Here is a 14,172-nt window from a genome sequence, read left to right on the forward strand (position 1 = left end):
TTGAATAGCAATTAGTGGAGACTTCTTTAAAAGCTTTCCAGGAAAGGCCAAAGTTAAACGCTATTTTAGAAACCCAAGCAGAATGTCGGGGGGTGGGGGGTGGGGGGTGGAAGGAATGTGGATATTTGAGGGCAGAAGTGGTCTAAGCAGTGTTCTGCTGGGCCAGCTTGCAACAACTCACAAGAGCTGATTATAAAACTTTTAGGGCTTTTTGCAAGGTTGTTAAACTTAGCCATTATTAAAAATCGAATTATATAGACTCCCCGTTGAATCCAGTGTCTTAAAATAATACACACTCAAAACTTACCACTTCCTAATTGTTTTACCATATTTTACTACTTTCTATGTGCTTGAGATTATTTATATCTACTTACCAGATGAAGGAAACAACACATAACAAGGCGCTGCTGTGCATCTCTTCAGGGACGTTGGGACGGCGGTGGCTTGAGATCTGCTGTGGTGAGAGTATGGATGCCACAGAAATCAGAGAAGGCTATGGATCAGAGCTTGATATATCGCTTTGTTGATCAGAGACTTAAGAAAGTGATGGAGAAAATGTTAATGATCCAGACAGAAACAGTCTCATGTTGTCTCTGAGAAGCCATTGCTTAGAGAATAGCACAAAAAATAGAGGAATTATTATTTCAACATATATAAATTTTTCAGCTTTATTGATGTATAATTGACAAAATTATAATATATTTAAATTACAATGTGATCATTTGATATACAGACATGTTGTGCAAGTTTTCTCTCCATCAAGTTAATTAACCTGTTCATCGACTCTCATATTGCCATTTTTTTGGGGGTGGTGAGAACATTTAAGTTCTATGCTCTTAGCAAATGTGGACTATACAATACAGTGTTATTATAGTTATCATGTTTTACATTAGATACTCAGATTCTTATTTATTTTAACTGAAAGCTTGTACCCTTTTATCAAATGTTCCCTCTTTTTTTCACCTCCCAGCCCCCGGCAACCACTTTTCTACTTTCTGTTTCTATGAATTTGATCTTTTTATCTTTTTTAGTTCTACATCTGAGTGATAGCAAGCAATAATGGGAGAAAGTCATGTATCCAGAATATATAAATAACTCCAACAACTAGGTAACAACAACAAACAAACACAAATAACTCAATTCAAAAATGGTCAAGGGACTTGAACAGACACTTCTCCAAAGAGGACAAACAGATGGCCAACAAGCACGTGAAAATACGTTCAACATCACTAATCACAAGGGAAATGTAAATCAAAACTATGATCAGATACCACTTCACACTCAGTAGGATCACTATTGTAAGACACACACACCTCTCCACACACAAGACAAAAATAACAGGTGTTGGCAAAGATGTAGAGAAATTGGAATCCTTGTACATTGCTGGCAGGAACCTAAAATAGTGTAGCTGCTGTGGAAAACTATAGAGTAGTTCCTCAAAAAGCTAAAAATAGAATTACCATATGATCCAGAAAGTTCACTTCTGGGTATATACTCAAAGGAATTGAAAACAGGGTCTTAAAGAGATATTTGCACACTCATTTTCATAGCGGCATTATTCATATAGCCAAGGGGTAGAAGCGACCCAAAAATCCATCAACGGATGAATGAATTTTTAAAAAGTGGTATGTATACATTCAATGGAAATTTCTTCAACCTTAAAAAGGGAGGAAATTAAATTTGAGGACATTGTGCTAAGTAAAATAAGCCAGTCGCAAAAGAACAAATACTGTATTGATTCCACTTGCACACGTTACCCAGAATAGTTAAAATCATAGAAACAGAAAGTAGAATGGTGGTTGCCAGGAGTTGGGAGGGGGGAGAAGGAGGGAGACGGGGAGTTTTTTTTTTTAATGGGTACAGAGTTTCAGTTTTGCAAGATGAAAAGAGCTCTGAGGATTGGTCGCACAACAATGTCAATGAACTTGCTGCTAAACCGTATGCTTAAAAATGGTTAAGATGCTAAACTTTACATTAAGTGTATTTTACCACAATTTTAAAAAAAGATATTTCATGCCATGTGGCACTCATAAGAGTGATTCATTATTTAGATACCAAATATAAACATCCGAGATTGCTTGCAACAGGATGTTGTTCATTCCAGGAGTGAGGGCCCTAAGCTGGAGGAGCGGGGGAATCTGGGGCCACTTCTGATTTCCTGTATGATGCACTGCATGTGAATGCAGCTATTGCATTATCATACCTTTTGAGGATTTGATCAAATGCTATTACTGCTTTCAAAAAAAAGAAAAAACAAAATGTTTTAGCTACGAATGGGGTAATACCTATAAAGTGACAGTGGTGCCTTACCAAAAAGAAGACTTTAAGAAAAAATTATGGGCACCTGTAGCTCAACCGGTTAAGCATCTGAATGTTGACTGCAGCTCAGGTCATGACCTCAGGGTCGAGAGGTCAAGCCCTGAGTCAATCCCCTGTGCTCAGCTCAGTCTGCATGAGATTCTCTCTCCCTCAACCCTTCCCCCTATTCCCCTCATGTTCTCTCTCTCTCTAAAACAAATAAATAAAATATTTTAAAAAAATAAAAATAAAAAAATCATTGGTATTATTATGCTACTTCTATAAACATTTTTACATTTTTAAAAGATGTATTTATTTATTTATTTTTTATTTTTTTATTTATTCATGAGAGACACAGAGATGCAGAGACACAGGCAGAGGGAGAAGCAGGCTCCCTGTTGGGATGGGGGTGGGGGGTAGGGACGGGGGCCAATGTAGGACTCGATCCCAGGACCCCAGGATCACAACCTGAGCCAAAGGCAGACACTCAAGCACTGAGCCACCCAGGTGCCCCAACACTTTTATGTTGTTAAAAAGAAATCTGTCCATTTAACTAGTCAGGGCTAAATATCTATTAATGAGAGGCCGTTTGTCACAGCAAGTAATATTTAGTTTCCAGAAACCAATCTTTAAAAGCCTGCTTTGTACAACTGTTGAAGTCTATCATTACAAGGATTTATTCTTGGCATTGAATCCTGGAGCTTTGGCTAATAGCAGTCAACTGAGGTAATTCTAGCTTAATTTTGCAAGTGTTCTAATGGCAGTAAAAATATGTTACTCATGAATCATAATGACTCTCAGGGAAAGAGCTCAGTGTTTTATAGAGCGGTAAGAGCATGGCAACTGTAGTTCCCATTTTCCATGATCATCCTCTGTAGGGAAAATTTTTATTATTTAGAGAAATGCAAATTTTTTTTGGAATCAAGCTCCATAATAACTAATATCCACATAACAAAAATGTGTTCAATTGCAGAAGTTTTGTGACTTGGCCAAGTTGTCTAGATCCAAATTTCCTGGAAGAGTTTCTAATCCTGTAGTCTTGGTACCAGAGAAAATATCACCATCAAAACCCAGTTTACAAGGGTGGTTGTTTTAATGACCCTTCCAAAATACTTTTCCTGTTTGAAGATAAAATGCCATTTCTTTCTGTTTATGGGTCTACTCTCTTTTCTATACCTTGCTGATTCTATTTTGTACTTAGTTCTTATGCAACATCTCTAGTGAAGAGGGAGGAGCAGAGGAATCATATAGCAGAAAAAAGGTCCTTTGTAAAAAGGAAGGGAGGGGCATATATATGCTAGAAGCAAGGACCATGTCTTTGGCAGACAGCTTTCATGGTGCTTGGCCTTTTATGGCCATTAAAAAGTTTTATTTAAGGGATGGCTGGGTGGCTCTGTTGGTTAAGCTTTGGACTCTTGATTTTGGCTGAGGTCATGATCTCAGGGTTGTGAGACCGAGCCCCACCTGGACTCTGTGTTGGATATGGAGCCTACTTAAGATTCTCTCTCTCCCTCTCCCTCTGCACCCCTCTAAAAGCAAAAGGCATTATTTAAGATCAATGATGTTTTAAAAGCAAACTGCCATGCAGAAAATAATTTTTAAATATTATTTTTATTGCCAGGGTTCATGGCTTTCTAAATCTTAGTAATTATTTTTGAGTGGGGATGTCCAAGAAAATGAGAGTTTTAAAAATTGACAAAATGAAGGAAAATGGCAAGTAAAACTAGCACCTAAAGAAATGAAAACCTCTGTTGATTATCTTTTTGTCTTACCATTTCCAAATTATTGTCCACTTGTAAAATAGACATGAGCAAGAAATAAACCAAAGTTCAGTGGAATTGCCATTATAGCAGTAACGTATTTCATAGTCTTGAATATATGCAAATTGATGTAAAGTATGTTTGCTATTTCCAGCTCAGTTATTTACATAAGCAAATACTTTCATTCATACAAGGCTTATACTAAATACCGTCTTCGGTTAATGGCTAAGCAATTAAATTGTGAAGCATTAAAAATTGGCATATAACAATTTCAGAAGAAATTGATGCTACCATATTTTTTATAGATGAATCACAATCTCGTTAAGCCACAGATCCCAATTTTCCACAATTTCCTTAGATCAAGAAATGATCACCATCTACATTTTGGGCAAGGAGAAGGAAGCACAGAGGAAGAAGGAATATTTCCCATTCTTTCTTTAGAAGTCCTTTGTTTACATGGGTCTCTAGAACAAATTCTATTACATTCCATTTCTATACTTACATGCTTATCTTCCAGGAAAAGAGCTCTCAACACTATAGGAGAAAATAATTTCAAGTGCCTGGTGGATCAGAAGCATTTCAGTATCAAAACAAATGAGACTCTAAAGCAGTCTTTATATTTCAGTGTATCCTTTCCACGTTTAGAGAAGTCACTGATGGTAAGTCGGTAAGAACTTGAGTAATAAACCAGGTTGGAAAGTGAAGTTTATTTTTTAAAAAATAGATGGAGAAAATACAAAGATGTGATGATATAAAGGCAGCAACCATTTCTTTAGATGGCAGAGCCATGAGGCTTAGGGCCACTGCGAGGTTGAGGGTGAGAACCTGCATCATCAGACCCATGGGTGAGGGGGGGGCGGTCAGAGGGAGAGGGGGAGGGAGGCACTGGTTTTGAGTCCCTAACTTCCTTTGTTTCACCTGCTTAGTTGAGACATTTGTCCTTAAAACTAGAATTTAAGGTGAGAGGACCAATAGCCCAATTCCAGATCATCCCCTTCGGTGAGCATATCAACAGTGAAGGCTGGGATCCCTACTCATGGTTGCACATCAGGGAACACATCAGGGAGGTCCCAGCAAGTAAAGAAGAAGGTGGCCTCTGCTTTGATTCCAGGGGCCCGAGTTAACTTTCCCGAGTGAGCCTGAGTGGTGCGGAAGGAGGGACTTAGAAGTACCTGCAACCTCTCAGATGATATAAAAGTAGCAGAGGCTTAGGGCACCTGGGGGGCTTAGTCGGCTAAGCATCTGCCTTCAGCTCGGGTCATGATCCCAAGGTCCTGGGATTGAGGCCCACATCAGGCTCTCTGCTAGGCAGGAAGCCTGCTTCTCCCTCTCCCTCTGCCTGCTTGTCCTTGCTCTCTTGCTCTGTCAAATAAATAAAATCTTTAAAAAAAAAAAATTAGCAGAGGCTCTGTCTGGGAAGCTTGCTAGAGTGGGTCACCAGACCCAGGCCAAACCTCAGAGGCTCTGCTGTGTCATATGCTGAGTCGGCAGGCAGGGCCCCCTGGAGAGCAGACCAGGCCATGGTGTCCACATGGGAAGCCAGCAGAGCCTCCAGCTTGGAGCCAGGGACAGCACATGGTCCCTCAACCAGCCCCTTCCCCCACTGGGACACTGTATGTTGCCCATGCCCGACTCCTGCAGCATCTCGTGGAAGAAGGGGAGATGGAGAAAAGACCCAAGGGAGACCATTTGATCTTGGAAGAGGTGAAATTACCCGAGAGACATGTCCCTTTGCATGGGTGGGTAGGGTTGAACTTACCCGATTGGACTACGCATAGTTTCTCGCCTCTCGCCCAGAGAGTAGGACTTTGGAAGGAGACTAGACCAACTGCAAGAAAATAAAGCGGCTTTTCTTCATACTGAGTGTAGGGTGCAAACTTCCAGCACTCCTGAAAGCTTAACAAATAGCGTGCAGGACCGTGGCTGGTCTCACCCTCACCCACTCCTGTGCACCTATGGAGCTCCATCTGTCTACTCCCCCAATAGCCAGGGCCAGCCATCCTCCCCTCCCCTCTCCTTTGCAGCCTCCTGCTCCTGCTGCTTCTCAGCACTGTGACCTTTTCTCTCTCCTTCAGAGGCAGTTACCTCCACTACAGACCAGTCCGACTGGATTTTAGTCCGGGCACCAGAGCAGGGACCCACAGCCCTCCACCTGTAAGGAGCCTTGTCTTTAGATGCCTTGACTCTAGGGTGGGGGTGCCTTGGGGGAAATCCTGGAGCAACCGGCTAGAGGAACACTTGGGGGCTTGGGGCACATACTGTTTTCTAACCAGAGCAGGAGACTTCAGTCTTTTAACAATCGGCACATTCAGACCCATGTGTGTTGACTGCAGACCAGAAGCTTCTACCTCCTGTCTCCCACTTCCAATCAGAGCCTCCCACTCTCCCGAGGCCAGCGGCTGTTTCTCCTCCTCCCCCCACCCCTTCCACCTGTCAGAGCTCCTCACCTTCCTTCCTACCTTCCATAGCAGGAGCCGGTGGTGAGAAGTAAAAGGAGTAACAGCTGCTAATGGGGTGTAGGCACGCATCCAGGGCCAGGCCGGGAGAAACCGTGTCGCTCATGAACCCGACCAGAACTCTGATCACATTTCCAGAGAGCAGAACTATAAACAGTAGCTCTGCCCTGGAATGAGCACTGCTGCTACGCTGTGCGATGGGTGTTTACGGGCTGGCAGCAACTGGATTCTCCTTTACGATGTTGCTTGCACGAAAGCAGTACGTTTGTAAGTTCTTCTTTAATAGACAAGGCTCTCACACACAGGCTCTTGTAAGTTGAGGCCTATTGGGGTGATGAAAATCTGTCGGTTATTATCAGCAGAGACTTCGATATACATATACCATACGAGGAGAGAGACAGTTTGGTAAAGAAATCAAGGCAAAAAGAAAATCACATTAGGAAAAAGAAGATGAAGCCAGGGATACTTTCTAGTTTTAAAATGCATGCCCAGGGCAGCCCCGGTGGCTTAGCGGTTTAGTGCCGCCTTCAGCCCAGGGCCTGATTCTGGAGACCTGGGATGGAGGCCCACGTCAGGCTCCCTGCATGGAGCCTGCTTCTTCCTCTGCCTCTCTCTCTCTCAACTTCTCTCTCTCTCTCTCTGTGTGTCTCGAATAAATAAAATCTTTAAAATAAATAAATAAATAAATAAATAAATAAATAAATAAATAAATAAAATGCAGGCCACAAATTTGGCCCTGAGCTTCCTAGTAGCCAATGCAAAGAAAGAAATTCACTAGATTCCTGATTCTTGAGATTTTGTTTTGGCTGGATTTCTCAGCCAAAAGCTCAATTAGGGGTGCCTGGGTAGCTCAGTGGTTGAGCATCTGCCTGTGGCTCAGGGCATGATCCCGAGGTCCTAGGATCGAGTCCTGCATCGGGTTCCCCACCGGAAGCCTGCTTCTCCCTCTGCCTAGGTCTCTGCCTCTCTCAGGGTCTCTCATGAATAAATAAATAACATCTTTTTAAATAGAAAAGAAAAGCCCAATTATTCCTAACACCGCAGGCTGAGAAAACTTTCTCCCATGGCTCTTCAACAGAGGACTCCGTATAAGGGAGTTACCTAACATAATAATTAGCACTTAGTGGGAGCTATCCAAATGCTTTGTCTACATTGCTGCCTTCATGTCTCAGAGAAACTCTTGTACAAGAGTCTGCTGAGAGGAGACTGAGGCTCAGAGGAGTTCAACGACTTGGGCAGGTCGTAGAGCTCACCAGTGGTGGGCCTGAGACGTGACCAGGTCTGTTAGTCATGTAAATCCCTGCTGTTGACTGCAGTTTCAGGAGAAAGAACCCCAGAGTGAAGTCAGTACATCCCATATGGTGTTTTTTAGTGACCTCAATAGCCAATGATAAAAATGTGTGTCAACAGGGGCGCCTGGGTGGCTCAGTCGGTTAAGAGTCTGACTTTGGCTCAGGTCATGCATGATCTTGGGATCTTGGGATGGAGTCCCAAGTCTGGTTCCCTTCTCAGTGGGGAGCCTGCTTCTTCCTCCCCCTCTGCTCCTCTCCCCCAACCCCAGTGCTTGTGTGTGTTCTCTCTCTCAAATAAATAAATCTTACAGAAAAAAAAAATGTGTGTCAACAAAGAAGCAAGTTATCTTCAAACAGGAAGCCTAAAGCACTACTTGTAACATAATTCTAAGTTTTGTATTGGATTCTTATTTTGTACTTTCCACTAGCAAATTTTTAGGAATAAAAATTGTTGATGTCCTCTTTCAGGGCTCTAAGTGTTTCACTCATAAATAAAGCAGACCACAATTTCAGAATTCCGTATTTTCTCTTTTATAGAGATCACAGCTCTCACACAGACTGTGAAGAGCTTTCTCTCTATCAGAAAGTACAGTTGTGCTTTCTACAAGCTCCTTCCTCAAATAGACTATCTTTTGTTTCATTTTGCAGCTCTGTGAAAAACAACTTAGTTTTTTTTCCCTACTTGTGAAGGAACTTCCCCACTCAAAACCTGTAGGAAATATGAAATAGGTCCTATTCCCATCAAAGAAAATTTACTACTTATTCTCCCAGTTATTTTCCTTTTGTGTCAACTTGAAGAGCAGCATTAAGTGAAGGCCCACAAAGCATCTTAGAGGCTAAGGATGGATTAAACTAAAGGCTAAACTCTGAGACAGGTTTATGTACACTGCAGTGCACTTTCCTGGGGCTTAGCTTCTTTTCGCCTATCTGGAGAGGATATCGGAGGGCAACGTTTCTGTCATGAAATAGGACTAATCAACTTAGTTGAGTTCGTATTTAAGGCAAGGTGAATTAGTTAAGACGGTTTCTGAAACTGTTGTCAGATGTGCTTGTAAATCTGCAGCCAGAGCAGCTTCTGCAATTGAAAGGGCATTTGGATGGTTCTTCCGTGAGCAATGTCAAAACCATGAAAACTTCACAGAGGCTGTAAGTATATACATCTACACTTTGATTAGTCCGAACACAGGCTAGTTGCTTTTAGTAAAATGTTTGCATATATAAAATAAAAGGACTCCTTTATCTTAAAAGGAAATGCAAATACATGGATCTAATATCCAATGGAGAAGCAAGGAAATAAGCTTGTATAAATACCATCAACAGCATTCCTGCCAAAATCACTGGGTACATTATAAAAATAAAACACATTAGACTTCGGGAAAAATAAATTTTTATAAAGAAATGCTTGGGTTTATCTATAAATTTTGCTGGCTCCATTATTGCTAACAATGTGTTAGCCAATAAATTCTTATTTGGCTGAAGTTATTAAAGAGTTATTGATGATATACTGCTCATGCCAAATAAATAAATACTGTCATGCCTTAGGGTTTTTTTAAGTGAAAGTAAAAGGAAATTTATTTAAAATAAAGTCAGCTCAAAGTTGTATATAAATTTAATTAAGTCTTTTCTCATCTTCAAATAGACTAAGTACCTGCCTCTGTGTTGCTGCTATACATTTACTATGCATTATTATTTTAATGGCCTTTCATTACTGCAGACAACTACGTTCCAAAAATTGTCATGATGTATAGGCCATGAAGTGTCAGAGTAGAAACTTTTAGAAAAAAAAAATTGAGGAACAGTCAAAGATAATAGTGAAAAAACACTACGTTAACATTTCTTAACTCATTCTTTACAACGATCTAACTAAAACATCTAAAATTCAGTTCAGTTAGAGGAGTACTGCTAGATTTCACTTGGGTTCACATACAAATTGATGCGATGGGGTTTGCCTCCCAATCTTTTGGAGAAAGTGAACATAATTTATTCAAACTATAGTAGCACATAAGTTATATTGAAGTGGTGAAGATATTGCATCATTTCTACTTGTTTAATGATGACAAAGGTTTGGTCTTTTTCATTGTAACACTTGCAAATATACCTAGAACTTTACATTTCAAGGAGGCATGGATGGCTGTAATGACAATGAGCTTCCAGAGAGAAAAGAAATGAGAGGCGAGGGAAGCACACACATCATCTGTCTTTGTTGACACTTTGCAGAACATTCATTGTGATGCGGTGCATTTAGCAAAGTGCTAGAGTATATCCTTTAGTAAAAATGAAATATATTTTAGAGCCATTGTCAAGTGCCTTGGTATTAACTGCCTTTGTTGGCAGTACTGCTTACCACTACAGTGATAACTCATTTCATTTATACTGCACTAGTACAACAGAGCAAGGACTTGTTATTTAAAGCAAAAATACGTGGCTGCCTTCTAGAGTGATATGTTCATGCCACAATTCAAACCAGTAGAAAAGAAGCCTCTAAGTTTCTGTCCTACCCTTGGCAAAGATGGGGAGGGGAGGAAATATGCAGAGGCCCAGAGTGAAAGGCCCATTGAGGAGAGACTGGAGCAGAGTTGGGAAAAGGGTCTAGAGGTCCTCTGCTACATGAAGTTTTTGGGTTGTTGGGGGACCAGCTGAGAGAAGGCCAAGAAAAAGAATGAGGAGCCTGGGCTTGAAATGTCAAAATTCCTCAAAGAAATGTTTCACAATAAAAAAATTTAAAAAATAAAAAAAGAGATAAATGTTTCACAATGGAGAAATTTAATGTTCAATTTTAAATTGGTTCTGACGCAACGCTCCCCAAGCCCTCCCACCTCTGACTTGCCAACATCTCAGTAGAATGGGCTACACACACATTGCCTTGCGTGGGTGGTTTTATGTGGATACTGAAGGAAAGGGATGGCCTTTGGAGTCAGTATAGAGCAGTGAGGAGGGAACAGCTATACGAGGTGGGCCATAATGTACGTTTGGGGGTAAAGATACTTGAAATGTAGCTATTCCTTCCACTTGAAATAAGGGGTTGATAATTTTAGAATTCCCTTGTAATCTCAGGAAACTATGTGTATCTACAATTAGGAACAGTCAAATATTTTACCTGTTTCTTCATCTAGTCTTACATTAAGCTTTACTTCAATTGACAAATGTATTTTAAATATCAGTATAATTGTTTACATTTTACACAATATTTTATGTAATTTTTTAAAAACTTTTTTCTTACTAGATATGAAAAACACACTTTTCACACTTCTAACTATAACTGTTAGAAATTAGCATGATTGCTCTTCTCACAGCAAATTTTTCTGCCGGGGTACTGATAATGAGATACTTCAGGGCAGCTCATTGGCCTTCCTATTTTTTAAAAGAAATTTCCCATTTATTATTTTTAAAAACTGAAAATATACTTAACAAAGTGTGCATTACGCTTTAGCATTAAGATGCTTTTCAGAACCCACATTAATGTAGGACACCTAGAATAGTGAATGTGTGAACCTACTAAGGATTGTTTTATACCTTAAACAAAAGACCTCTGCAAATATCTCCAGCTAGTTTTAATTTAAGAAGTAATATTTATTTTTTTCAGAATTGTAGAAACATTTAATTCTTTTTTTTTAATTTTTTATTTATTTATGATAGTCACAGAGAGAGAGAGAGAGAGGCAGAGACACAGGCAGAGGGAGAAGCAGGCTCCATGCACCGGGAGCCCGACGTGGGATTCGATCCCCGGTCTCCAGGATCGCGCCCTGGGCCAAAGGCAGGCGCCAAACCGCTGCGCCACCCAGGGATCCAGAAACATTTAATTCTAACTGCCCTACCCTTCGAATGTAAAAACTTACCAAATACAGAAGTTATTTAAAAATGAATTTATTTCAATGAGTATAAACCCAGAATCCACGCATCCTGCACACAACAAATATTCTATATGTAATTGCTCAAATCCTGGCTGAGCCAAACTCAGATTGCATCAACTTCAATAATGGCCATGGTGTAGCCAACGAGACACTGAAATAGAATCCAACTGACACCTGTCTACTATGCACGAGGCAAGCATTCGGTAAATATCTGCTGATTTGGCAAGAGCTTTAGTTCATGAAGTTCATGTCTTTCTTTGACTGCCCTAATCAGTTGAGACAGAATTAGCACTAGCTCAATCGTCTGTGTGCTGCCTGGAGGGGTTTGTTGAGGGTAAGAGTCTGAAGACAGAGATTAAGGAGTCCTCATCCTCCTAAAGTGCTGGGCATCCAGGATTAGAGCTCTGGGTCAGGGAAATCCTTCCTGAATGCAAACCTAAGCACCAGTGCACTCCCACACTTGGGTTTACCAGACACACTGCATTTAGAATGGATATTCCAGTCTGCATTTTGACTCAAGAGCGTTTCATCTGCCATTCCAAAGTGACCTTGGCTCATAATTTGCCTAGATGTTTCCAAAATAGAAGAGGATACCCTGAAATTGTGAAAGCTGATATCTAAAGACTTATGCATTTTTTAAAAAATGTCATCTTGGGGAAGAAAAAAAAAGACTTATGGATTGATCCTATGACTCCCCAAATTGTACATTTGTAGAAACCTAGATCTGGAGCTCAAGAGTCTACATTGCTGATGAAGGAAAAGATCTGATCAACCCCAGAATATTTCCTTGGAAGTCTCCTGATAATATTTGCTTTGAAATATAGGTTGATTTAGGGCAGTGAAACTATTCTGTATGACACTATAGTGGTAGTGCATGTCATTTTACATTTGTCAAAATCCATAGAATGTATGACACTAAGAGTGAGCAGTGAGGTAAGGTAAACCGTGCACTTTGGGTGGTAGTGATGTGTCAGTGTGGGTTCTTGGGTTGGACCGCATTCACAAATATACTGCTCTGGTGCAGGATGTTGATAGTGAGGAAGGCTATGCATGTGGGGTGGAGAGAGGTATATGGGAACTCCCTGAACTGTCTACTCAATTTTGCTGTGAACCTAAAACCACTCTAAAAATAAAGTGTGTGTGTGTGTGTGTGTGTGTGTGTATATAAATATATATATAATTTGGGGCATTCAAAATACAACAACATAACCTAAAAAAGATATGTTGCTCTATTCAGGCTATAACAGAATGCCAATACCATAGTTGGAGTGGCTTATAAATGCAGAGATTTACTTCTTACCATTCTGGAGGCAGGGCATCCAAGGTGAAGGCACCAGCAGACTCAGTGTCCAGTGAGGACTGACTTCTTGGTTCACAAATGCCCACTTTCTTGCAATACCCTCACATGGCAGAAGGGGCTACAGAGCTCTCTGGTGTCTCTTTTCTAAGGGCACTAATTCTATTCATGAAGGGTCTACCCTCATGATCTAATCACCTCGCAAAGAGCCACCCCCTAATACCATCATATTGGGGATTAGGTTTCAAGATGGGAATGGGGGGGGGAGCAGGGCATAAAAATTCAGTCTATAGCACCAGGCAATGATATTTTTTAAAGAATTTTTATATTTTTTAAAGTCAGTGAGGACTGACTTCTTGGTTCACAAATGCCCACTTTCTTGCAATACCCTCACATGGCAGAAGGGGCTACAGAGCTCTCTGGTGTCTCTTTTCTAAGGGCACTAATTCTATTCATGAAGGGTCTACCCTCATGATCTAATCACCTCGCAAAGAGCCACCCCCTAATACCATCATATTGGGGATTAGGTTTCAAGATGGGAATGGGGGGGGGGGGGAGCAGGGCATAAAAATTCAGTCTATAGCACCAGGCAATGATATTTTTTAAAGAAAATTTGAGCACCAGTAATCATGATGGCAGTAAGTAGAAAAGCACTTGCTCACCAAGTGTGAGATGAAAAGAAACTATAGAAGCTGAGTGGAGCTGAGAACCATAACATTCAGATGTGGCAGATGTCAGTAACTCATCCTTCCCAGGGACCTTCATGGCATGAGGATACTTCTAGAGACACTGGAAATAGCTTACATTTTAGGTAAAAATCTGGAGAGTTGATTAAAAAGCAATAAAATATTATATCAGATGTGTTAACAAAGTTTTATAGATCACATTCAATCTCCTTGGCATTGCAAAAAGAAAGCCAGACCCAAGAACCAAAGAATCCAGAACAGTTATACTACCAAAGAGGGCTTTAAATTAGATTTAAATTAGATGAGACTCGTCTCTGATGCCTCATTCCTTCACCTCTGCCAACCTGATAGCCTTGAGTTCCTTGCTTCCTTCACTAAATGTGTGACTAGCAGTGAAAAAAAAAATCCTGCTTTGTTGTTGCAGACAATGGACCCTACAGAACCTCATAGAAATATGCCTATGCCTGGTGAACCTGGTACTCCAGAAGAAAGGCATTTGTGCCAGTTATCGAATGGAATGACATTAGAAGGT

The 14,172-nt window shown here is 40.7% G+C and overlaps 1 protein-coding gene across 1 annotated transcript in view; it reads right to left on the reverse strand.

The window, feature by feature from the left end:
* Positions 1-14,172, reverse strand: part of LRRC31 (leucine rich repeat containing 31) — a 115,946-nt gene that overhangs the window by 60,400 nt on the left and 41,374 nt on the right. The window contains exons 6-8 of the mRNA XM_077880283.1: positions 6,518-6,837; positions 5,818-5,886; positions 375-454 (exon numbers count right to left, since the gene is read on the reverse strand). The gene's annotated coding sequence lies outside the window, so the exon portion shown is untranslated. The remainder of the gene's footprint in view (positions 1-374; positions 455-5,817; positions 5,887-6,517; positions 6,838-14,172) is intronic.

This window comes from Canis aureus, chromosome 31 (genome assembly GCF_053574225.1).
Source record: "Canis aureus isolate CA01 chromosome 31, VMU_Caureus_v.1.0, whole genome shotgun sequence".
In the NCBI taxonomy this organism is placed as follows: Eukaryota; Metazoa; Chordata; class Mammalia; order Carnivora; family Canidae; genus Canis; species Canis aureus.